Here is a 26,815-nt window from a genome sequence, read left to right as displayed (position 1 = left end):
AGGATGAGTATGAGTGGAGTCCTTTCTCATCATTCAGGACAAAAATCTTCCTTTGAGCCACACCAAGAAGCAACAAAAAGAAGACAAATAAATCTGACCACATTAACATGAAAGCAAAATAGCATACGGCAAAAAGCAAACAAAATAGCAATAAGAACACACTTCTTAGTAAAGTGAAAGATGCCAAAGAGCATCTAGAAAAAGTTCCTGTCATTTGTGTTACAGAGGTAGGCAGCGTTCATAACACATAATGCGCTCGTAAGCATTGATGGAATGGAGGTCAGAACCTAACAGAAAAATGACAGAAGGTTAAAAACTGATAGCTCACCAAAACACAAATGGTTTCAGTTTGTGTTCAAACTATAAAGGCGTAATAGCCTTGTCTATAAATAAGAAAATTGAGAATTAGAAACACATACTGGTATCAGTTTTCACCTCTGGTTGGCAAAATTTCCAAATTCTGGCAAAATACTCTATGTACAAGAATGGGGAGATGGTCTCTCCATAACAGGTGTCCTTGCAGAAAGAAATTGGTGACATCCACAGCAAATCACACAGCCGCCACTTGTCCTAATAAGCCAAAAGAGGGATCGCCTTTATATTCATTGTAGTAGAACTTGAAGCACAGAGCGACAGGAGACACCCGGTGTCCATTCATCGAGAACTTGAATCGACTGGGACACATGCTTTAAGCGGAGTACTGTGGGGCAGTTAAAAGGAGCAGAAGTGGGGAGACTCCTTGGAATGCCCTCACTTCATGTTGAAGGACCTTGTGTTTATTCTAGCTTCCTCTTAGTGTGCACCCTCAAATGCAAGAGGTGATGGTTCAAGCAATCACCCCCTTGCTACCCGTGTAGCAGATCTGGTTCCTGGCTTTATTCTGGCTTGGCCTTGACTGTTGCAGACGTTTGGAGAGTAAAACAGGATGGGAGATCTCTGTCTATGCCTGACTTGCACATAACGAAAATTTAAACAAATATAAATGATTTCAATGCAGAGCCAATAAAACAACTCTAGACAGTCGGTGGCACCGGCACACGTTTAGAGGTGCTACAGCACAACCCCTGATTGTATAAATGTGTGTATATTGGCTGGGTGTGTCTAGGATAACTCAACCACACAAAGAGAGCAGCAACTGTCTTCCATCGCCTTACTTTCAGCATCATGATTGGTATTTTTGTTTTCTACGTGAATGGTGGCATAAGGCAGAGAGATAGGTGATGTGTCACTGCGAAGATTCCTTTTGTGTTAACTTTAATTATTATGATTTTTATTATTATCATTTTCGGATACAGTTCCATAGGAACTGGGAATTCCCTTATCTCCTCCCTTTCGAAGTTCCCCTATACCGTTACTAAGGTATAATGTGAAGATTTCTAACGACGATTTTCAACTCAATATCAAACGGAGACTCACAGGTGGACTATGACAGCCAGCCGACCTTGGAAGGGTCTCCGCATCCTTGGAGCAGCGATATCAGCAGCCTCTCGGACTATCGAAACCACATGAGCAGAACCCTCAGAACATGCTCCAGCCTGGGGACCCTGGGATGACAGTGTCTGAGAGCGCCCCATCCCCCCGTAATGCTGCAGTTGGGAGCTTGGGCATGGTTTCTCCTCTTGCATTACCCTCCCCCCAAATACAGAAAGACAAAAAAGAAAACGTGCATAAAAAAAGAAGAAGAAGAAAGAAAAGACAGAAAAAGAAATACAGGGCACAGTGCCGTGGATCAATTGGCTAAATCCTTACCTTACAAGCTTCTGGATCTCACGTGGGCACCACTTCATGTCCTGGCTGCTTTACTCCCCATCTATCTCCTTGCTTGTGGCCTGAAAAAGCAGCGGAGATGGCCCAAAGCCTAGGGACCTTACACGCCCACACGGGAGACCCAGGAAAAACTCCTGGCTCCTGGCTTTGAATCAGCTCAGCTCTGGCTGCTGTGGCCACTTGGAAGCGAAACAACATGTGGAAGATCTTTCTGTCTCTCCTATCTGTAAATCAGCCTTTCCAATAAAAAGAAATGACTCCTAAAAACAAACAATACTAACAACAACAAACCACAAGTGAAAGATCAGCCCAGTAATGTAACAGTCTTTATACTCCTGTTGCAAATTCTAAGAACCATTATAAAAAAAAGCTTGATTTCCAGTGTGGGGCAGGAAAAGTTAGACTTTGAACCTGATGCATCCTTTGTTGCTGATTGGAGTTGGCTGAGTCATCTCCAGGGGACACAGGAAGGAAAAGACACTGGAGGTATACAGCCCACAGAGGGCTCTCAACAGCCAGCGAGTCTTTGGGACATTAGGGGAGTGCTCGTTACAAAGGCCTTTCCTGTGTGAATTATACTTTGGAGTAACCAAGCGACTGATGAAGAACTTTGTTTTTAGATATATATTTATATGTATTTTTTTAAGTCGGAAGGACAGGTTTACAGAGAATATTCTTCTATCTGCTGACTACTTCCCAAATGGCCACAATTGCAGGAACTGAGCTGAGCTGATGCAAAGCTAGGAGCCAGGAGCTTCTCCTGGATCTCCCACATGAGTTCAGGAGCCCAAGGCTTTGGGTCATCCTCCGTTACTTCCCCAGACCACCATCAGGAAGCTGGATGGTAATTAGACACCCATTAGGGATGCGGGCACTTGCAGTTGGAGAATTCGCTAATGGAACCATTGAGCTGGACCCAAGAAAGTCATTCTTTAGAGAAGAATTGTATGCAGAAAATAAAATAAATAAATATATAAAATAAATAAATACAGAAGGAATGCATCAGAGGAGAAAAATAATTGTTGTCATTGTAATGAGAGAATGGATTCAGCCAAAAGACAGCAATGACAGCTACACCCAACAGTTAAGTTGTCAATGGGCAAACGTTGGATGAGCTGATACCTGAATTCACTGATGCATCCTGATGCTCTGAGGTTGGGAGAACGGGTGTTGCATGTACTCTAATGCAATGCGTTAACATGTGCCAAACGCCAACCATGGAATAATCTTTTGCAAAGCTTTGATCCTGAGTACAGCAAGCTTTTATGTCTGCCAGTTTGTGTAGTCCTGGAGAATAGAACATGGTAGTTAATGCCACAAGCATGAGGGGACTCCTGTTGGACAAATGATCTGACTTCTTCAACAAATAATTGGCATGAGAACAGAAGAAGGGGGGAGCTTCTCAAGATTTAAAAGGACTTAAGCGATGTAGCAATTAAATGTAACGTGTATCTTCATTTGGCTTCTGATTCAAACAAACCAATTGTAAAAAGACTTTTTCTTTAGCTGACCAGGGAAATCTATATAGGACTGATTGTTAAAAAATTATTGCTGGGGCTGGCACTGTGACACAGAGGGCTAAACTGCCAGCTGCAGTGCCAACACCCAGCTGTTGCACATAGAACCCAGCTTCCTGCTAACACAGCTGGAAAAGCAGATAAAGGATCTCTCTCTCTTCTCTCTCTGTAACTCTGCCTTTCAAATAAATCTCTTTAAAAAGATTCATCGCTTAATTTATGGTGTGTGTCAATGTATTACATATTTTAAGTTCTTATCTGTGAAATGGACTTACAGAAATACTCATGGGAGTGACGTATTGGCTGCGACTTGACTTTGAGTATTCCCCACAGTAATGTGGAAGCTTGGTTAATGTGAGTTTAAAGCATGTGGACGTTTGTGGATCTACACAAGAGCTGCAAAGGGATTCAAGACGTTACTTTCTTTATTACATTTTCTCCAGTGTGTTTGGATATTTGCAAACAAAGGGGCATTATGAAAACACCATGACACATATCAAGTGAAAGCTACAAAGTGAGAATAAAGAATTTATGCCCTTGGAGTTCTAGAAAGCCCTAAACTATGCATGAGTCACCCCCAAAGCTCAAGTTAAGCTCTTGCCAGTCATCCAAAACAACTTTCCTCCAGTACTCAAACGCCCGGAAAAAAAAAAAATCAACTCATTGGAATGGTCTTACTCCATCAAACAGGCGTTCTCAGCTGGACTTCGCCATTCCTCCCACCCGTCAGCTTTCGCAAATTACCCAATCCCTGGATTTTTGTGGAATGATGACCCACCAGGACAGTTCCTCCTTGCTGTAACAGACCCTGGGTCTTGGCTTCAGACAATGCACGCTGGCCCCTCCCTTGGACAAGAGAATAAACCCATCCCAATCTTTTTTTTTTTTTAAAAGATTTTATTTATTTTTATTGGAAAGGCAGATATACAGAGAGGAGAAGAGACAGAGAGGAAGATCTTCCATCCGATGATTCATTCCCCAGGCAACCGCAACGGCCGGTGCTGTGCCAATCTGAAGCCAGGAGCCAGGAGCTCTTCCGTGTCTCCCATGAGGGTGCAGGGTCCCAAGGCTTTGGGCTGTCCTCGACTGCTTTTCCAGGCCACAAGCAGGGAGCTGGATGGGAAGAGGGGCTGCCGGGGTTAGAACTGGCACCCATATGGGATCCTGGCACATTCAAGGCAAGGACCTTAAACGTTGAGCTATCGTACCGGGCCCCATCCCAATATTGAATAGACTAAAATCAGCACTATTGCTTAGGTTTCACTGACCATTCAAAAACAAACTCTAGAAGAAGCCCAGACATTGAATACGTGCTCCCACCTCCCTCTTCCAAAGTGTGTCACTACTTACAGAAGTTCTGGGGGGTGGGGAAAGCAGGCTTGTGCCATAGCAAGTTAAAGCTCTATCTCAGCCTCTACCTGGGCGCTGGTCCTAGGTCCCTGGGAAAGTAGCAGAGAGTGGCCCAGATGTTTGGCCCCCTGCACCCAAAGTGGGAGACCCTGAAGAAACTTCAACCTGGTTTAGCCCCAACTGCTGTGGTCATTTATGGAATGATCCAGTGAGTGGAATAAAATATTCCCTCTCTCCTCCTCCTCTCTCCATAATCCTATCTTTCAAAAAAAAAACTTTAAAAAAAGAAAAAAGAAAGATTGGGGAAAAGAGTTATCCCAAGAATGGGATAAGACACTCTTATTGCAGACTTCGTAGTTCACTTTCCAACCTTAAAAAAAGCAGTAATAAATCTTCTCAGAGGCATGCATTTGAGACAACCATAGCCCATCTGGAAGGACACGGGTTCGAATCCTGGTTCCTGATTCTAGCTTCCTGCTAATACACACACCAGGCAGCAAATGACAATTCAAGTCACGGTGTCCCTGTCACCCACGTGGGAGACCTGGATTGAGTCCCCGGCTCCTGGCTTTGCCTGTGATCCAGCCCTGGCTGTTGCAGGCATTGGGGAGAATGAACCAGTGGGATGGAGTCTCTCTCTTCCTGTGTCACATTCTTTCTCCCCTACACGCAAACATGCAAATATGCAAACATGAAACAAACATCTTACTGCTGTAAAAACTTGCAGGGACGGTTCCTCACTTTGTGGAGGGTGGCAATGGTGTTACAGCACGATGTCTTAAGCCTTTACCTGCGAGGTACGGACATGTGGATGAGATCTGCACTTTGCAGAAGTGCTATGCCAAATACCCGAACACCACAGGAAATAGCCTCTGATCCGTGAACTGAATCCTCCTCACCATCTGAGACCTCGGGGGAAGGTTATACATATCAAAACATATCATATGAATCATGCCAAGGTTAATATTTTCAAGATAGAGATGATAAAACTGGCCCTTTCTGAAATTCCTTTTATACGAGTTCTGTTTGTTCAGTAGCCGATGTCATGTGTATCTTATCAAACTGTGAAGGGGCCATTTGCTGGCTGTTCTGTAGGGATGTCCTTCAGCCCGAGACTTGGCTGCTCTTTTTCATGTTAAGAAGTGAGTTTGCGAATTTTTCTGGTGACTCCAACTGAGTTGTTTTTAGTCCGTCAGGCTGATGTAAAAATTTAGTACCATCTTGAAATGATCAAGTTTAAATACCCAACTTTGTGATCTGAGCACACCACCGGAAAACCAAATTCTCTGTGAAGAAAGAGGGTTCAAAAGAAGCAGGGTCTGAGAAGCGATGCGGAAACGTTTTTGCAAGTTGGAAACACTTGTGAAAGTTGGGCACACTTCACGATTCCTTCCGTGGGGTGGTTTGTGCAAGTTTCTGTGTGGATTCCATTTCAACTTCTCTACCTTCTCCCATGTATGGCTCTCCATTTTGTTGATTTGTAAGTTGTGATGTCCCCGTAATTGATGAGTGATAGGAACAGAATTACTATCAAGTAGGACAAGCAATAAGTAATTAGCACAATTTAGTTGCAGAGAAAGCTAAACCTGTAAGTGCCGTAAAAGGCAATAGAAGACTGTCATAATGATAAGACAAAATCATTTCAGGTTCTTGCTCTGACTGTGGGGATTGGGAAGCCCCAGGAATACATGCTGTTCTAGAAGGGGGAGTGTCGAGTCTCTCACATTTCAAAATACTCCTTGATGAAGTGGTAAGGATAAAAGCCAAGGATTCAGGGCTAAGCTTGGGTGGGATCAAAACATTCCATAAGACTCCCCGGACATTTTGTCTGCACAAACCACACCAACACCGCTGGCTAACAGAACACGTGTTCTGCTTTCCCTGGCCTATGCCAGCACTTTCATGATCATTCTCATCTTCCAGATAAGGAAGCTGGTTAAGGGTCTTCAGGAGCACCACACCCAGGGTGCATTCCAGAATTATTGTTTTCTTGACCACCATGCACTTCTGTTTACCCACCCCCCAGGCCCCCAAAATAGCCTAACCATGGTTCACCATTTCTTGGTATGAAATTCCTTACCAATAGGGAGAGAGCAGTGTTCTCAACAAATTCATGTCATGCTGGATCTTTCTCCTTGTGTGTGTTCTTGCTACACGCACGAATACCGCCTGCATCACAGGCCCCCGGGTGTTTGGATCCTTCCGGAGCAGAAGTCTCAGCTTCTACTTTGTGATACCACTAGTGCTTAGCCCAAGGCTGCACATAGTAGGCTCTCAACAAACATTTGTTGAAGGAGTTACTACCCTGTGTTTTCCTTCCTCACCATACAGGAAGCAGGAGTCGTCCCTGTCTTATCTAGATGTGGGGTTGATTTGAGATGGCATCTGATGGTCATCCAATGAGGTTCTGGCAGAACCGAGGCAAACAGGGTATTCCGGAAAGTCAGATGCCCTCCATACATGGTCCTGACTCATAGTCCTATCAGCGCAATCTGAAAACAACTAGTAAGAGGTCATGTTCTGTGTTGCTTAGAATAGAATCCTGCAGTTAGGCAACCTGCTTCGCTAGCCATTATCCTGTGACTAATTGAGGGAGTGCAGAAAAACCAAACAAACCAACCAAGAAGCCAATCTCTAGTGCCTTTTCTAGGAGCTTGGATTTATTTGTGGGTGGAAGTTTATGAACTTCTGACCGTGGTGTGCAAATTTCTGTCATGTGTAGAAGGTGCATGGGCTTTTCCCATGGGCAGTGGCTCAAAGTCTGACACACAGAATGGAAAGAGTTTATTTGTCTGTTTTGATGGAGCGAAGTTGATGGGCAGAAATGATCACAACTTCCCTTGTGCTGCACTGTTGAATTGCTGGAATAAAAAATCCTGAATATGGAGGACTTGCTCAACAGAGACAGTATTTCCATTGAACTTGGTGTCCCTAGCACCAGCAGTGAAGCCTACCAAAATCTCCAGTGGATCAGAAAAATAACAATTAATGATCACGAAATTACAGATGCTGTGGCCTTTGGAAGCTTTGTAGAATCCTCTGGAAAAAAAAAAATGTTCCTTTATTATCAGGTTATTTCAGGGTCAACATTACCTATACTGGGGACAAGTGAGACAACCCATACTTCCTTTCTTCAGAGATGAACTGTGGAAATGCAGCAAAATACGTATTTTTTTTCTTCCTGGATTCACTTCACCTTTTAATTATAAAAAAAATAAAATAAAATAAAACATAAGCATTGCTTTGCTGGCCAAGCATAGGAAATACGTGGTTGTTTCCAACATTGCTGTGGCTCGAATATTTGGAAATTTTTCCTTTAAAATTTTTGAAACTTCCCATTTGGCCAGGTGTTTCTGGAAAAAGCCTGCTATGAGAGACTCCAGGGTTAGAAAGAACTTGAGAACAGCTGGCGTTGGGCAGGCTAGCAAGCCTGTGGCTCGTGAAGGGTGGTTAGGAGTTCGGGGTGATCTCAGGCAGGCTACTTTACCTCCAAGGGGCTCTGTCTCTCAGCTGTAAGGCCAGAGGACTGAGGACTGCTCTGATGCTCTCCGCTCTCACCACCTGTAAACGTGAACCTCACTCCCTCCTTCATTTCCTTTTTGGGGCCAGACGGGGCAGCTGAACCTGCCAGCGTAATGAGAAGCAATGCCTCTGGACTAAGAGTGTGCGCTGCATCTCTGCACTAGGCCCCCTCAGGTCTGATGCCAACTTTCCTCATCTTTTTCTTAATTCTATGGCCAATCTTCCAAGGATGGTAGTGCTGGGCTCCATTGTTCTCCGGCTAGAACTGGAGTCGACCCTGGGAGGCAACTTGCAGATCAGAAGGTAGAAGAAGGTGGAAAGAGGTCAAAGTCTTCACTCCTGATGCCTTCTCCTTTGGACCCTCTGGGGAAAGGGATTGCCTTTCTTTGTTTCTTTTCAGATTTCCAGTGTAGGCCAGAGTCACCCAGGCCAGCCCCAAACCCTACCCCAGCCTCATCCCAATCTCAGCCCTATCCCGACCCTAGCCCCAGACCAGCCTCAGCCAGTCCCAGCCCCACCTTGAACCCTAGCCCAGTCCCAGCCCCAGACCAATCCTAGCCCCAGCCCCACCCCAGTCCAGCTCCAGCCCCAGTCCCAGCTCTAGCCCCATCCAAACCCCATCCCAGTACCCAGCTCTAGCTCCAGCCGCAGCCCTAGCCCAGTCCAGCTCCAGCCCCACCCCAGTTCCAGTCTCAGCTCCATCCCAGTCCAGCTTTAGCCCCAGTCCTAGATCTAGCTCAAGCTCCAGCTCCATTCTAGCCCCAGTTCAGTTTCAGTCCCAGTTCCAGCCCCAGTCCCAGTTCTAGCTCAAGCCACTAGCCCCAGCTCCATCCCAGTCCAGCTCCAGCCCCAGTCCCAGCTCCAGCCTCATCCAAACCCCATCCCAGTACCCAGCTCCAGCTCCAGCCCAGTTCCAGGCTCAGCTCCATCCCAGTCCAGCTTCAACCCCAGTCCCAGATCTAGCTCAAGCCCCTAGCCCCAGCTCCATTCTAGCCCCAGTTCAGCTTCAGTCTCAGCCCCAGTTCTAGCTCAAGTCCCTAGCCTCAACTCCATCACAGTCCTAGTCCAGCTTCAGCTCCAGTCCCAGGTCTGGCTCCAGCCCCAGTCCTAGCCCCATCCTGGTCCCAGTCTCAGCTCCAACTCTAGCTCCAGCCCTAGCTCAGTCCAGCTTCAGCCCCAGTCCCAGCTCCAGCTCAAGCCCTTAGCCCCAGCTCCTTCACAGTCTCAGCTCTGGAGCTTGGCCCAGTTTTTCTTTTGAAGTCCAGGGGTGATAGTGGCTTCTGGCTCCTGCTCCCCCTGTGTACTTCATTGCCTTTTCACCCTCTTGGCATCTTGGCATAGAGGGCATTCATTGAATTCTTTTTCACCCTCACCCTTGTTCTTTGGGGAGACTGGGGTAGATTATGTTGAAACACTTAGCAGAGAGTGATTCTGAGAAGCCCCAGATGGAATTCATGTTCAAATTCTGGAATTTATTTTTGCTGTATTTGAGAGGCAGAGAGAGAGAGAGAGAGAGAGAGAGAGAGAGAGAGAGAGAGAGAGCGCTTCCATTCACTGGTTCATTATCTAAATGCCCTCTGTTAGATGACTCTGTATGTGGATGACTCTTTGGACGGAAGACCATCTAAGTACAAAGTGCCCAGAGTGTACAGTAGAGAACATGACACTTTCTAGTGTCGTCGAACATTTGACACTGGCATCATTGAAAAAAATAGAGTCTTGGGATAGGGATGCTGTTACTGTGGTGCAATTGCTAAGCTATCACATGTTATACTGGCATCTGATATGAGTGCCAGGTTGTGTCCTGGTTGCTCCACTTCCCATTTAGCTGCCTGCTAATGCACCTGGGAAAACAATGGAAAATGGTCCAAGTGCTTGGGTCTTGGCCACCCATGCAAGAGACCTAGATGGAGTTCCAGGTTCCTGGTTTTGGCTGGGTATATCCTCAGCCATTGTGGCCTTTTGGAGGAGTGGGACAGTGGATGGAAAATCTTAGACTTCTTTCTTTTTCTTTGTAGTTGCCTTTGAAACAAATAAATTCATCTTTTGTTTTTAAATAGACTCTGGACAAGTTAATGGCAAGTTTTCTCCCAAACCAGTTAGATGGAACTCACCCTGGTGCAGCTGGTTGTCCTGTACAAAGAACTGTGAAGACAAGGGGGGCTGTGATAGAAGATTCTAGTCACTGGTAGGAGGTTGTGCTCAGGCACACCGAACTCTCTTTTGGAATCAGAGTAGCATCAGAATTCCTCATGAGCTCTCCAAAGACTAGGATAAATCAATTGTTTCACTGACAACACTGGGCTGCAAAAGTGCTCTACAAGTGTACTATGAGTTCCCAGATGGAAGACAGGTGGAAGAAAAGTTTTTAAAACAAAAGGGAAAGTGGAAGTAAAGGAACTGAGTTGGCTGATGAGATTTTTCTTCCAAGGTAAGCAATGAAAAGAATTTTATGACAGAGGTCAGGGTGGAAAGCTGGCCAGAGAGTAGACCAGACAGGTCTGTATGTGCTGGGCTGAGATATTCATATGCCACCTTGCAAACCAGCAGTATTAGAATTGTTATAACTTCAACTACGTCCCCAGATACAGAAGCTGAGTCTTAGCGCCTGTGGGTGAACTTGTTTGGAGAAAAGGTCTTTGCAGAGCTGATTAAGTTAAGATGGCATCATTGGGGCCCGGCGCGGTGGCGCAAGTGGTTAAGGTCCTCGCCTTGCACGCCAGGGATCCCATATGGGCGCCAGTTCTAATCCCAGCAGCCCCGCTTCCCTTCCAGCTCCCTGCCTGTGGCCCGGGAAAGCAGTTGAGGATGGCCCAGGGCTTTGGGATCCTGCACCCGTGTGGGAGACCCAGAAGAGGCTCCCAGCTTCGGATTGGCCGTTGCGCTCACTTGGGGAGTGAATCAGTGGACGGAAGATCTTCCTCTCTGTCTCTCCTCTCTGTATATCTGCCTTTCCAATAAAAAATAATAAAAATAAATCTTAAAAAAAAAGATGGCATCATTGGAGTAGTCTCTGATTCAATAGGGCTAGTGTCCACTAAGGGAAGAGGAAAATGATGTGGAAGACAGAATGAGAGATGGGAAGGAGAATGCAGCTGGTCACCACCAGAAGCTGGGAAGAGTGAAGAAAGATTCTGCCAAGAGTCTCCAAGTGGCGTGACCCTCCCAACGTGTTGATTTTGGACTTCTGGCAGAACAAGTGTTCCCAAAACGGGCTGCTGTAGTTGGAAGCCACCTCATTTGGTGTGTAGCACTGGGTTAATGTAATTGAGTGAAGTCGACCAAGTGTCTAACAACTTGGGGGTTGAGAGAACCTGCACTCAATGTCATGGTCATATGCTGCCAGGGATGCTCTGTGGCAAATGGAAAAGAGTCTGTAGCCAAACCAGAGACGTGGACTCTAGACTGATTCCTTCTCCACATTGGTAGAATTCAAGGGGATTCAAGCTGAGAGCTGAAGATCATTTTGCATGAGTGGAAAATTACCCTGGCAGCAATGAGTAGAACTAATTCAGAGAGAGTACAATATGGAGGGTGCAGGATTAGTCAGGTGATAGATGATGTAGGTATACCTGGACTCAGACAAGGACAGGGGATGCAGAGAGAAGGGGCAATAGATTCATTAATACTTGGGTGTCCCAGAAAGGAAGTGGAGAGGCAGGGTGCTAGGGGCACTGCACAGGTGGTGATGTGAATGAGAGAGCTCATGCTAGGATCCCACAGTGTAACAAAGCCCCTGGGAACTCAGCATCTGAAATGGCAATGATCTCAATGGCGGGAAGGTTGGCTGTGGCTGACTGATCTGGGCTGGGTCCAGCCAGGTGTTCCTGATGCAGACCGTGGCAACTGGAAGACTCTTCCCCACTGGCTGAAATGGGTGAGATGGTGCTGCTTCTGCTCCAGCCCCAGCCCTTCATGAGCAAACTACACAGAGCACTTCCTTGCAATGGTAGGGCAGAGGTGCAGGAGGGCAAGTTCTTGCCTGCACAGATTCCACACACAGGGCTCAAAGCAGGCACGTAGTCTGCCCTGCTGATGTCTGCAGGTTCAAGAAAGCCATATGACCATGTCCAAGGTCTTTGTCTAGTCCATGGCACCACGGTGGCAGTGGTGCTGGTATAAGAGGGATGGAAATTTGACGCTAATGATTCAAATGTTTCCCTCTGAGCACAATCACCCCCGCTGCAGCATGCGCTCCCAGCGTCTCAGTCCTTCCAAAGCCTCAGTGGATCACAGCATTAGGTAACAGACCCAAGGTTCCTAAATGGCTCCTTGTTAAGTCAGGGGCTCTTGCTAATAGACTGGTTATGTTCCCCATCTGTGGCCAACATACGGTGGTGGAAATAGGAAGAAGACCAACACAACAGGGATGGGCATTGTGGCACACAGGTTAAGCTGCTATTCGCAATGCCTACGTCCACCCTGTATCGCAGTGTTAGTCTGAATCCTGGCAGCTGTGCTTCCAACCCAGCTCCCTCTCAGTGCAGCTGGTAAAGCAGTGCAAGTTGTCCCCAGTGCTCGAGTTCCTGCCTCGTGGAAGCTGCAGGTTCCTGGATTCCACTGTTGTGGTTCTTTTGGAGAGTGCACCAACCGATGGAAAGAGTCCTTTTTCTCTGCCACTTTGTCTCTCAAATAAGTAAGTGAACAAACTGTAAGAGAAAAAGACAAACATAACAAACATTAGAAAAAGACGAACATTGTCCGATTCTCCTGTCCCAAGCAGGGAATAGTCATCAGTTAGATCTGGGCTCTGCTCATTGGGAAGGGCTGGGAGAGAGAGAGAGAGAGAGAGAGAGAGAGAGAGAGAGAGAGAGAGCGAGCTTCTATCCATTGGTTCATGCTCCAAAAGTTGCAATAGCTGAAGTTGGGCCAAATCAAAACCAGAAGCCTAGAATTCAGCCCAGGTCTCCTACATGAATGGCAGGGAGCTGAGTGCTTGAGCAGTCACTGCTGCCTCCCAGGGTGTGCATTACCTGGAGGGCGGGATTAGAGGTGCCACTAGGATGCCAATCAAGGCACTCTGGTGTGGGAGGCAGCACCCAAAGAAGCAACTTAAGACTTACCCTTCCACCAAATATCAACTCCTGCTCACTCCTTTTATTTTTAAAAAGGAATAATAATCATAAGATGCATTATTTGTTTGAAAGGCAGAGTTACAGAAAGGAAAAAAAGACAGAGTGAGAAAGGAGAGAGAGAGAGAAAGAGAGAGAGAAAAATCTTCCATCTGCTGGTTCACTCCCTAAATGTCCGCAATGGCCAGGGCTGAAACAGGCTAGCCAGAATCCAAGAGCTTCTTCCAGGGCTCTCCTGTGGGTACAGTGGTCCAAGCACTTAGGCCATCTCCTACTGCTTTTCTAAAGGTGCTTTTGTAGGAAGTTGGATCAGAAGTAGAGCATCTGGGACATAAAACAGTGCCCTTAGGGGATGGTGGAATCCCAGGCAGTGGGGTTCCCACTAGGCCACAATGCTGATCCCACCATCATTCACCATCCTAGGATGGTTTTTCACGCTCATCTTCATCCTCAGTTATTTCTGAAGGGAACATTGGAAACGCACTTGTTGCAGTGGTGAAGCCACTTTCAGGACAGTGGCCTTTCCTGGAGAAGCTAGGGACCTTTGCTTTTAATGGGTCCTGACACCTTTTTCTCCTTCTTGGCAGATCTTCACACACAGCCATGTGAAAGCTCCACGTGTTGCTGTCAATTCTCCTGAGGGCCATCCGGCACTGCTGTAAGCTCTCCAGGCATCCTGTCTTTCAGGTTTTCATGGATAGCAGTCTTATTAATCTCTTTAGCATCACAAATAAGAAGTCATCATTGGAGTTGGCGTGTAACATGGTGAGTAAAACTGCTGCTCAAGAAAGCAACATCCTTATGGGTACCGGCTCATGTCTTGGCTGTTTCACTTCCCATCCAACTCTCTACTAATGAGCTTGGGAAAATCAGAAGAGGATGGTCCAAGTTTTGCGCTTCTGCACCTATGTTAGAGACCTGGATGAAGCTTCTGGCTTCACCCAGCCCTGGTGAATATAGCCATATGTGGAATGAACCACTGGATGGAAGATCTCTCTTTGCAACTCTTTCAAATCAGTCAATCTCTTTTTTAAAAGATTTATTTATTTTTATTGGAAAGGCAGGTATACAGAGAGAAGGAGAGACAGAGAGGAAGATCTTCTATCCGATGGTTCACTCCCCAAGTAACCACAACAGCTGGAGCTGAGCCAATCCAAAGCCAGGAGCCAGGAGCTCTTCTGGATCTTCCACGCGGGTGCAGGGTCCCAAGACTTTGGGCCGTCCTCGACTGCTTTTCTAGGCCACAAGCAGTGAGCTGGATGGGAAGTGGAGCTGCCAGGAATTAGAACCAGTGACCATATGGGATTCCAGTGCGTGCAAGGTGAGGACCTTAACCACTGCACTATCGCACCAGGCTCCAAATCAGTCAATCTTAAAATAACACTCAGTATTTACCATAGTCAGCTAGTGCTTGGCTGACCAGGCTGGGCCAAATGAGGCATGGCATATGCACAAGGTCTGTTGTCCACCAGGATTTGTGAAAAAGAGTGGGCAAAGGGGCACGAAGAAGAACTCATGTTTGAGGATCTGATCTTTCAATAGTGGAGATACCTAGGTAGAGGTGACCTGGCATGGAAGGGGCTGAGCTTGGCTGGAGGGAGGGTGAGGGGTGACCAGATGGCCAACTTGAATGAGCTGGGTGGGAACAGGTGATGATCCAAAGTGACCCCATGAGGTGACAAGAGTGGGAGGAGTAATGTTGTAGCGATTTGGCAAGAAGCTCACAGGGAGAGCCAGGGGAGAGGGAGATGGGCAGGAGCATCGTGACAGAAGCCAAGGAAGTGCAATGGCTTTTCCTTGTTGGTTGAGCAGAACTATTGGACGCTGCTCACAGCCCAGACCACCTGAGAACACGCAGGAATGGTGAAGATGGCAGTTAGGGGCTCATTAGCAGCCAGACCACAACTAAGTCTTAAAAACTAGGGCCAGTGTGGGAGTGAACAGAACGCCTCTTGCTCACCATAGACCCATGCATGCTCTGCAGCCGACAGGGACATATGGGCACGTCAGGTCTCAGGAGCTTGGCCAACCTGTGTTTGTGTGGACTTGGAGCGACAGCTTGTGTGGCAAACGGAAGTGTGATAGAGAGCAGGCACCTGCTGTGAGAGCTGCTGCGGGTCTGTTTTCCATGCACACAGCCTCCGGAACAAAGACAGCAACCAAGCCACAGGCTTCGTGCGGTTACTTGAATCTCCTTCCCGCACCGAAGCCCTCGTTCAGCTTTGAGGGTTGTTCCCAAACGCGACTGAAGAGCAGATTCCCCTAAGAGGATTTAGAAAGCAGAACCAGAGGCAAAGACCATTCCTGTGTCTTTTAAAGAAACCGACAACAAAGGGGGAAGCTTTGTGTTATTATTAGGATCCTTTTAGAAGACCTAGGACAGTGGGTTCCACTTGGGGCATCTGAATACAACCGTGGAAGCGCATGGCCTTGACAGTCTGAGGTCAAAGGGCCCTAGTGTCACAGCAGTAGGTATTAGAGAAACCCCAAGTTCAACGGTAAAAAGACAACTGTCTCCAAGTCAAACGTGATGTGGGACCACTGGGTGCACAACCACGCTTTCCTGCCAGGCACTGCTAACTTCCTCTCCCCAGCAGCTCCTGCCCACCCTGTCACACCTGATCTACTGTTAAAGGATTCTAAAGGCAGACTGCTGGCACGGGGTGCGGTGTAGCAAGCTCTCTCTGCTAGCAGCCTCGGGAGGCCATGGGAGTATGTCATCAGCAGCAATCACCCGGCTTGTGTGTTCTCGTTCCCATCAGGCTGGAGCCTGGGAGAGGGAGTTTCATTGGTTTCAGGAACTAGCCGGGGTCAGAGGGCTGGCCTTTATCTAGGAGTCAAGTTTCTCCTATCTGGCTGCCTGCAGTGAGAAAGCAACATCTCAGCTCTGAGAATCCGAGCACTTCACTGGATTTCAAACTCCAAAAGCAAACTGCTGCATGCATTAGTTCTTTCTGTCTCCTCTCTTTGAACAGCCTTTTCAGTTCAGTAGCGACTAACAGGGTAACAGCACGTTTGGGTGGTGTGGCGTGTGAAGTAGCATTAAAAAGAGCTCTTTTAATTTAGGTCCTAAAGAATTAAGTGGCAAAGCCCCTGAGGCTGAGCTCATCTGAAGCCAGGAGCCAGGAGCTTCTTTTGGGTCTCCTGTATGGGTGCAGGAACCCAAGTCTTTGTACCATCCTCAGCTGCTATCCCAGACCACAAACCCAGCTGGATTAGAAGTGGAGCAGCTGGGATACAAACTGGTGCCCATTCAGGCTTCCAGTACAGCAGGTGGAGGAGGATTAGCTTGCTATGCTACCACATCAGCCCCTAGCCTTAGCTCTTTTAGGCCAAGATCAAGGAACTCTGGCCTTGTGATCTGGTCTCTCAGGTCATCTCACAATGATATATTCTAGGCCGTCGAGAGATGCCCCTCCACTGGTGAGTGGGCCATGTCCATTGTACATCCAAAGCAGGCATTAAGTCACTAATGACCAAGGATCAAATAGCATGCTGTGGTTAAGGAATATACGGATGTCCCCATCTGTGAAGCAATCTTGCCTGTAGTTTTTATTTGGGGGGGTTGGGGAGGTTGTGAGGTGTGTTCACAAACGTGAACAGGACAGATGCAGGAGCAGAGCAGTGCGGGGGTCTCAGCAGGGGTCGCCGTTGTGCCTGTCACGCTGCAGAACTACTTGGATGAGAAAGCCAAATCCTGGAGGCTTAGTTTTTAATAAGCAATCCGAAGAGGAGATTGAAGCCCGAGCAAGAGCTGCGCTTTCCTGGTTTGTTCCAAGAGCAGCAGCACGCCGCATCCTGCTGCGGATGGATGAGCTGTTCTGTCACCTTCACAAAGCACCCCAAAATCTGCATCCACACATACCGGTAGAAGAACTCCCGGGGGGCTCTACATGTTCCCATAGAACAAGCACACTACCTCTTTACCCACAATCCCAGGGGTAGCTGCAGACCCTGCAACAAATATTCAATGAGTACTCATAGAGGATCGTGAACTGTCCTAGACATTTGAGACATGCTGAAGAAGAGCGACCCTGATCTCTTCTTGCTGGGATGACATGCCAGCATGTGGGCACGGGTGATAAGCAATGGACAGAGAAACTGTGGAAGCTGTTCCACACACTTGTACCATGGGGGGAAATGCAGAGCAGGCAGGGAGGATCGGGAAAGTGGAGATATAGCAGGGAGAGGGTTACTTCATCAACTACAACAGCCTCCTTAATGGCTGTATAATATTCCATTCTTTGGACTTACCGTTTGACCGCCAGTTTAGTTTATCCAAGTCCAAGATTATACTCTTACATAAAGCTTCCACAAACAGATTTGCTATCTATTTAAATACCTACCTGATTGTATTCTTAGAATGGATTTCTGGCAGTTAAATTTTTTTAAAGATTTATTTATATTTCTTTGAAAGGCAGATTTACAGAAAGAAAGCGATACAAACAAAAAAAGAGAAGGGGAGATGGGGAGGTGGAGTTCTTCCACCTGCTGGTTCATTCCCCAAACAGCAGCAACAACCAGGAGCCAGACACTTCTGCTGCTGGGTGCAGGGGCCCAAGCACTTGGGCCATTCCCCCTTTTTTTCTCAGTTTATTAGCAGGGAGCTGGATCAGAAGTGGAGCAGCTGGGACTAGAACTAGTGCCCATATGAGATATCGGTACTACAGGCAGAGGATTAGCCCGCAAGCCACCACACCAGCCCCGTAAGAAATTAAATTAGTAAGTCAAATATTGAAAAACAAATCAAAGTCTTACCTTTAGGAGGTTTGACCCAATGTACCTGTCTTCAGAGTTTCAAACCTTTTATTCTTGTGTGACCACATTATCAAAAAGGATAACAACTAAATCGTTGATGTATTCTAGATAGCAAATGAAAAAGAAAAATAACATCTGATATGACTGATTTGGTTGTACATATAAGCACATTTTAAAAATATGGACTTATTATTTACTTGAAAGGCAGAGTGACACAGACAGAGAGACAGTTAAATAGACAAATACATCTTTCATCCATTGGTTTACTCCCCCAAATACCTACAGCAGGCAGGACCGGGTCAGGCCAAACCCAGCAGTAGAAACCCCTCCTGAGTCTTCCCTGCAGGTGTCAGGAACCCAAGTTCTTGGGTATCCTCTGTTGCCAACGCAGGCCTGTTGGAGCACCAGGATCTAGAACTCACATTCTGATATGGGACCATAGTCTTGCAAGTGCTGGCTTAACTTTCTATGTCACACACTGGCTCCGACATGGTTTTTTTTTTTTTTTTAATCTCTTTAATTCTTTAATATATTGTTCTGGGTGAGTTTTTGCTATTTTTGCTGTACTTTCCTGTATTTCCCTAGTTTTCTCTAGTCAACGTGAGTTTTCCTGTTTCTGAGAACCAGACAAATAACTCTTCGTTTTGAGCATGGGTGATGAGAAAGCTTTGTCGTAATGTATTCCAAGTGCCCAGATTAGCACTTGTGAGTTGGTTTCCTTGCGAACCTTCTACAACAATTAAGGTCTCTTGAAACACAGCTACCTGAATGCCTGCGTGTCTGTTGACAAAGCAGGCATAGGCTCATTTCTCTTCCAGAATCAGGCATGAATGTCCCAACAGGCCAAGCTTCATTCAGTGTGATGGGTTCTGTTACTTGAAATGTGGAACTTTGCGGAGTGGTCCTGCTTTCTAGTTTCTCCTTGCACCTGCACCAAAAGCAGCTCATCTCTATGTTCCGAAAGCATCCCTTCAGGAGATCAAGGCCATGGAGAACGACCAAGTTGGCTATTTGTATTTATGCAGCAAATCTTAACTGATAGGCTGTTCAAAAACAGACATACTCAAATAGACACCCCAGAAGGGCAGGCCCCTTTGTCACTTGGATTCTTTGGGAGGACTTAGAGCAATGCACCAGAAAAGTAGGCCTATCATTCTACCATTTGGTAAGTTACACAGTCGTGTGCACTTAGGAGAAGAAAATAGAGCAGAAAAGAGATGCACGGTGGGGTGTGGGGAAGAGGAAGAGCGGAATGGCATGGCCAAGCTAGGACCAAGTATTTATGGCCATGACCTCCAGAAGTGATGAGCTCAGAAGGAATGGGTTGTTGGAGTCCTGTCCAAGTTCACGTCCCTGGGAAGTCCTTTCTGGGTCTTTCTTCTTTTAGGATAAGTGGCATTGGAAGGGCTGGAGGAAATGTTACAGTGTAGTTGTGAGAATGTACAGCGTACAGTGAGAACTTGGGAAGGAGACATCGCGAGAGGCAGAGAAAAGATGTCCCTGGGGCTGGGGGAAACATCAGGGACATCACAGGGCTTTACCCAGCCCAGTACCTCCCAGCGGGCTCCCTTCTTTTATCTTGGCCTCATGGTTGATTCTTTGGCTCAGCTCCGTCTGTGCTTGAAGCACCCTCCAAAACAAACATCCAAGATTCCTGCATGCTGAGAAAATGGACAAGGTAAGAACTTTGCTTAAAAGGCAATCTTATGAGCCTTTAGCCACCACGTGTTGGCAAAGACTGAGGTTAAAACAAATCAACACTGAATCAAATACTATTTTAAAGTGACAGTGCACTCCGGGCACAGAGAGCATATACTAATACCATGTATCTCTTCCTCCTGGGTGTTTGCGGAATCATAAATATTCCTTGGGCTGGCATCCTGGTGAATGCATTCCACGCCCCGCATTTCCTCCTAAATACATAATTCCTGTAGTGCTCGTCTGCACTCTGAATTACCTGAAAGAAAACAAGTCAGTTTTCGGTGAGTGAAGTCAACATGGAGCTGGTATTGGGGGCCAGCGGGTTAAGCTGCCACCTATGGTGCTGACAGCCCACACTGGAGTACCAGTCTGAGGACTGGATGCTCTGCTCGAGATCTAGTTCTCTGCAAGACAGCAGCTGCTTCAGCCCTAACGCTCACATGGAGGAGCTGGATGGAGTTCCCTTTCCTATTTCCTGGGCTATGTCCTCTCTGCTTCATCCTGATTAAATGTTTTTCCGTCCGTTTAAATGTGTCCTTACCCTATTCCGCCATCTTGATTCTCCTGGATGGAGTTCCCAACTCATGGCTTTAGTCTTGCCTATCCCTGACTGTGACTGCTGAAATCATTTGGAGACTAAAACAGCAAGTGGAAAATATTCTCTCTCTCTCTCATTCCCTCTCTTTCTCTCTGTGTATATACCATGCTGCCTTTCAAATAAACAAATAAATCAATCTTAAAAATAAAAAGAGAGCAAACATTGTGGCATCTGTGAAGCCAAGACCCATATGGGCACCAGTCTGAGTCCTGGATGGCTCCACTTCCAATGCAAATCCCTGCTAATGATCTGGGGAAAATAGTGAAGATGGCACCTGTGTTGGGCTCTCTCTCTTGCTCTCTCACTCTCCCTTTTAAACAAACAGATCTTTGAACATTCCTTTTCTAAGTGGGAAGAAGGAAGTGGGGAAGGAAAGGGCGATGGACTGGAAGAAGGAGGGGGAGCAGGGATGAAGTGAGTCGCCACCACTGCAGGACTTGGCTGAGTGGGGTTCACCTCGCTGCAGAGCGGGATGCTCCTGTGAGCTCTGAGCAGGTCTGAGCCCAGAATCCAAGGACCAAACCCCAGAGTGAGAATGCTGCCAGGGCTAATTCAGGGCTCATCACTTCTTGCCAAATAAACCATGACCCAATGACCATACTCCCAAGTGTGTCATCTGGGAAAATAAATAAATACATAAATACATAAAGCAGCACTACAAAACCTGTCTGCTCTCTGTGGAGACAGAAGTCCCAGCTCTACTTTTCTTGTCTCTGTGACTCCCTGGGAGGCATGTTGACTTGCTTTGTTCTGAATGTCAAACTTGATGCCAGGCTTAGATATGGCACCAGGACAAGCCCTGTGAAATGTGACTCGACCTGTGCTGCAAGAAACTGGAACTGGGATGTCGGGGCCTGGGAGAGCTGGAGAGCAAAGCAGATGGTTGGAGCAGCACGCTGCCATTCTGGGAGCCACCGCGATCTGTATTTGCCAGGCCAGGACTCCGCTGGGGCCACACTGCGACCACTTCCTCCAATGCAGCATTCACAGCCTGTAGAGCATCCAGGAACTGAACCCAACACTTGACATCCTGGGATACAAACCAGGAACCACAGCTTTTTGACTACTCTGAGCAGCAGTAAAAAACAGGCCATTGCTGGATATTCTATTAGTGCCGCAAAATCAGCTGTGTGCGTAGGAGACTGCATCTCTTTTGTCACAGGTGGAAAAGTCAAGTTAGCTGAAAAGTCCCAAAGAAAGCAGATTCTTTGTACCCAGGGCCTTCCACCAATTCTAGTGCACTTTTCCAGGCACGTAAGATGTGAAGGCGTGGCTGCCGTGATATCCGGCTGTGCTCCTGACCACACCTAAGGGAACTGTTTCCATGGACTCATAGACGATGCCCTGGTTAGCTGTGGCCAGTTAGGGAGTGAACCAGCAGCTGGAAGATCGCCGTGTGTCTCTCCCCCTCTCTCTGTTAGTCTGCCTTTCAAGCAAATAAATAGATGAAAACTTCTCATATGTTTAAAATGGAATTTCTCTGTCTTCTGAGTTGAACATCCCACATGAGACACCTACTTCTTGCTCAGGGATCTTAACTACAAACCTAGCTGACTTCCTGCTTGGCCCTCTGTGTTTGCCTTTCTGGCTGGTCACAATCCATGATTATTTTATTTGTCTCTTTAGTTATTCCCTACCGTAAAATCCAAGCAGACCTTACTGAAAATAAGAGCTGTGGGGCAGGCATCTTGGCACAATGGATTAAACTACCACTTGCAACGCCAGGCCCCCATATGGGTGCCGATTCAAGTCCCAGTTAGTCTACTTCTAGTCTAGTTTCTTACTAATGGACCTGGGAAAGTAGTGAAAGATGACCCAAATATTTTGGTCCCTCTACCCATGTGGGAGTTTGGAAGAAGCTCCTGGCTTCAACCTGGCCCAGCCCTGGTCACCACAATTATTTGGGGAACTAGTTAGTGGATGCAAGGTCTTTCTCATTCTCTAACTCTCTGTGACTCTGTCTCTCACATAAATAGATCTTTAACAAAGTCTCTCCATTTCTTTCTTACTATCTCTCTTCTATCCCTTGCTCTACTTTCTAAGCAGATGTAAAGAGAGATTGGAAAGAAAAGAAAATAGGAACTGCAGCCACAATCTCTTCCACTGCGTAACAGAGCACCTGATACCTACATTAGTGGGGAACCACTGATTACTTGCTAGCTCCAGACATGGGTAACTGGTTGGGCCAGATATAAAAGAAGTGCCTCTGTAATAGTGTGCTGAACTCTTCCCATGGAATCAATTTTATTTATTTTCATGCTATTTGAAAGGCAGAGAAACAGGGAGAGAGAGAGAGAGAGAGAAAGAGAGAGAGAGAGAGAGAGAGAGAGAGAGAGAGAGAGAGAGAGAGATGTGTTCTGTCTACTGGTTCACTTTTCAAATACCAGGGCTGGGCCAGACCAAAGCCAGGTGGAACCTGGAACTCAATACATGTCTCCCGCATGTATGACAGCGACCCATTACTTGCAGGGTGCCCAGTATCTACTGCCTTCCAGGGTACACATTAGTAGGAAGCTGGCATGGAAGCAGAGCTGGGATTGGAACCCAGACCCTCTGATACAAGACACGGGCATCCCAAGCAGTGCCTTAACTGCTGTGACAAACGCCCCCCTCCCCGAGTTGAACTAAAAAGGAGAGTGAGAAGTGCAGGACTCTCTCGGGTAGAGATGACTAGACTGGCTCTCCAGTACTGGGTGACACTGGAATGGAATGTGCTCCTTCCATCTGATGAGAGAGGATCTGGCATTGGATGTGGGATGGACATCTCTCATCGTGTGTCTCTGAAGCGGTAGCTACATGTTGTGTAGCACCTGAGAAACCTCTCAGCCGTGTGCGCTATGCAGATCCTGTGGCCAGGGGCAACATGTGGTCCACTGGTGGGCAGCGTGGTTTGACCATTTGGCACCTTATCCCCATCCAACCAAGAGGTGGAGTTTTTGCTAAACCAAAGAGGGGATTGGTGTACAAGGTGAAGGTCCCTTCCTGCCCAGGCATAGTTTGTCCATCTCAGAGGACAAGCCTCTCTCCGTGATGCCCATGGCACTGGACCAGACACACCACGATTCAGCAGATCTAATCTTCAGGAGAACATAAAGAGGCGGGTGCTGCTAATCTACGATCCCCGAGGATCAGTTCCACCTGCCCAAAGCCCCCTTCAGATCCAACGAGGATTGTCTGACACAAGAAAGTTCTTTTGAGATCAAGTCCATGATTGCAACAGTCACTCCCGCCTTCCCAGTGTGAGGTGGCTTTGGTGGGGAGGAGGGGAAAATCCCCAGGATGTGCTTGCAAAGGGAAAGAGCGACAAGAAAGAAGTTCCTGGTGTCCGTCATGATGTGCTTCCTTCTGACGTTTGACAGGTACAGAAGATGATCTGGGAGCTCAACATTGAGACATGGGGGTGCCGCCTAGCACCCAGAGGCACCACACACAGTTAGGGGAGCTCTTCTGGGGCCCAGAAAACAGCGAGAGCACCAGCCCGTTGAAAAACATCACTCAGGGACTGGTATGATGGCTCAACTGGCTAATCCTCCCATATGGATGCCGGTTCTTGTCCTGCCTGCTCTAGCTTCCATTCAGCTCCTTGCTTGTGGCCTGGGAAAACAGCATAGGATAACCCAAAACCTTGGGATCCTGCACCCACATGGGAGACCCGGAAGAAGCTCCTTGTTTCAGATCAGTTCAGACCCAGCAGTTGCAGCCATCTGGGGGAGTAAGCCAGTGGATGGTAATTTCAAAAAGAAAAGAAAAATATCAGTTGGTGTAATGGATCATTTGTTTCCATCAACATCGTTTTCTAAGTCAATGAAAGAAAACAAAAATATCCAATTTCTCTGATGCCTTTTTATTTTCACTTGCTGTTGACAGCTGCTTTCCCACTTCTGAGAGCCTCTGACAACTCCTTGTGTTTAAAACTGGAGAGTGAGGAGGGACAGAAATCAGATATTGAGAAATTCTCCAGGATCCAGACTCCTCACTCGGCCCTCTCAGGTTCTGGTATCCTGGAGGTGGTGCTGTGGACATCACTGCCCACTACCTCTCCTTAAAAAAAAAAAAGACCTTTAAGGAAGAGCCTCAAGTGCCAAGTGCCTCTTTCAGCTCAACCAAAGCCGGCACCCATTTGACTAATGGCATGTTCTTTGTTTTCAGATTCTTTCTTAATGCTCTAAGCACTTACCCAGAGTCCCAGCTCTACTGGCTTGTGCTTCCTGGCCCCAGCAGCCTACCTGACTCCCTCTGTAGGCTGCTAAGGCTGCTCTCTGGAGTCGCTAAGAGCCTTAGGGAGTGCCCTGTGGGAGCAAAACAATGCCTGTTTAACGGGACAACTTCCTCTGAAGGCACCAGCAGGTGTACTCTGGCTGGGTGTGTTTAAACAGGGTAATGGGGTATCCGGACAGGGCCTTTTTAGCAGGCCACTTCATAATCTCCCTGTCCAAATGGCATTTACACCCGGCACAGCTGAGGCTCTCGCCATGCAGGTACGCGGGAGGGAGCCTGGAGAGGCTGGATGGAAGCCTCGGGGTCTCACTCTTTTCTACCCCACTGGGGGTCTCCCACAGATCTCCAAAAAAATGCAGGTTGTCAAAAATCTACAGGTGCATCTCGGAAAGTCTTTGTGCAAAAAGCACACTTAGTTTTCTCAATCCCATTTCCCCAGAGGCTCCTTGCAGTGGTAAAAAGTCCCTCTCCACCTCTGGTAGCTCCTGTTCTGGACACAGTGAGCCATTTTATTGATGATAAACAAGGCGTGTGCAAGTGCCTATGTTAAATGCAAAGGTAATGCTTTATTTCTGTCTGTTACTCTGGGTATAAGGAGCTGAAGGTACCCCAAGGTGGCCTGCAACACAGCGGGTCTCTTGGATTGCCCACCCCCCACAGCTGAATGCTGAGTGTGAGTCCTGGCTCTGCTGTGGCTTCAGCATCCTGCTGCTGTGTACTGGGGTGGGGGGCAGGGGCAAAAGGTGCAAGGGCTGTGATCTCTTCTTACGCCGGGCTGGGATACCCAGATTTAATTCCTTGGCTGGGGTGGGCATTTGAGAAGTGCATCAGCGTATTACACCATACAGATAAATAAACACGGCATAAGTACTAAGATGTGAAACAGAGAGGAAAACATCCAAACTTCCTGACCTTAAAGCCTGGAGACATCCACGGCCCTTTGGGGTCCCGAGCTGCCCAGCCCGGATTTGAAGGCACAGGCATCCCATGGCCAGTGTCCTGTTCTGCCTGCTGTCACACCTGTATGCAGAATACGTATTCCTTCTTATTTCCTCTGCACAACCCTCATTTTCCAACACATAGACTCCCACTAGTTTTACTGCTATTTAAAAAAGATTGATTCTGTTTATTTGAAAGGCAGAGTGACAGAGAGAGGCAGAGATAGAGACAGACATTCAGAGAGGGAGCAAGAAATCTTGCATCTGTTCATTACCTCAAAGGCCAGCAACAGCCCTGGCTGGGTCCGGCTGAAGCCAGGAGGCTGGAACTCCATCCAGGTCTCCCGCATGGGTGGCAGGGGCCCAAGCACTGAGCACCTGGGCCATCTTTCACTGCTTTCCCGGGTGCGTTAGCAGGGAGCTGCATTGGTAGTGGAGAAAGTAGGCTGAGCTGCAGCATCTGGGACCCTTCATCATTATCCTCCGGAAGATGCCTCGGTGTCTGTGCGTTGCTGAAATGCAGATTCCCTCCACTCTCAGCTGTACCCAGGGATATGTCCATTCCGGTTTTCAGTCTCATGATGTTCCTTTTCCAGCTCTTGGCTGCTCGGCAAGAGAAACAAGTGGAGGATCGCCTCCATCTCTGGCTGCTCTGCAAAGTCGGCCTCTTGGGTGTGGTCTAGGCACACGCTATGGCGATGAACTGGTGTGTGCAGAGAAGAGAGAAAGGCAAACTATATCTAAGAGGGATGGTTTGGTGCACACACCCTCCATCCCAATGGCTGGCGTTGCTGCAGGTGCCAAAGACTCATGACCCAGGGCTGCAGGAGTCACGTTTCTGGTTTCTTTTCTTTTTTTTTTTAAGATTTATTTTATTTTTATTGGAAAGGTGGATATACAGAGAGGAGGAGAGACAGAGAAGAAGATCTTCCGGCTGATGATTCACTCTCCAAGTGAGTGCAATGGCCGATGCTGTGCCAATCCAAAACCAGGAGCCTCTTCCGGGTCTCCCACGCGGGTGCAGGGTCCCAAAGCCTTGGACCGTCCTCAACTGCTTTCCCGGGCCACAGGCAGGGAGCTGGATGGGAAGTGGGGCTGCCGGGATTAGAACCGGCGCCCATATGGGATCCTGGGGCGTGCAAGGCGAGGACCTTAACCACTTGTGCCACCGCGCCAGGCCCACGTTTCTGGTTTCAAACCAACCCCACCAGCCCCTGAGGCTGAGGTCACTGGGACCCTGTAGCCTTGCTGTGATAGACACTGGAATGGTGGACAGCTGTCTGGTCATATAGGGACAGCTACCACCCCCCAGAGAGGCCACTGTGATCATCAATCACTGTGCCAGGGTGGAGCGAAAGCAAACAAATGACTCCC

This window comes from Ochotona curzoniae, unplaced genomic scaffold, assembly GCF_017591425.1.
Source record: "Ochotona curzoniae isolate NIBS_2020 unplaced genomic scaffold, NIBS_Ocur_1.0 contig_78, whole genome shotgun sequence".
In the NCBI taxonomy this organism is placed as follows: domain Eukaryota; kingdom Metazoa; phylum Chordata; class Mammalia; order Lagomorpha; family Ochotonidae; genus Ochotona; species Ochotona curzoniae.
Note: the sequence above shows the minus strand (reverse complement) of the source record.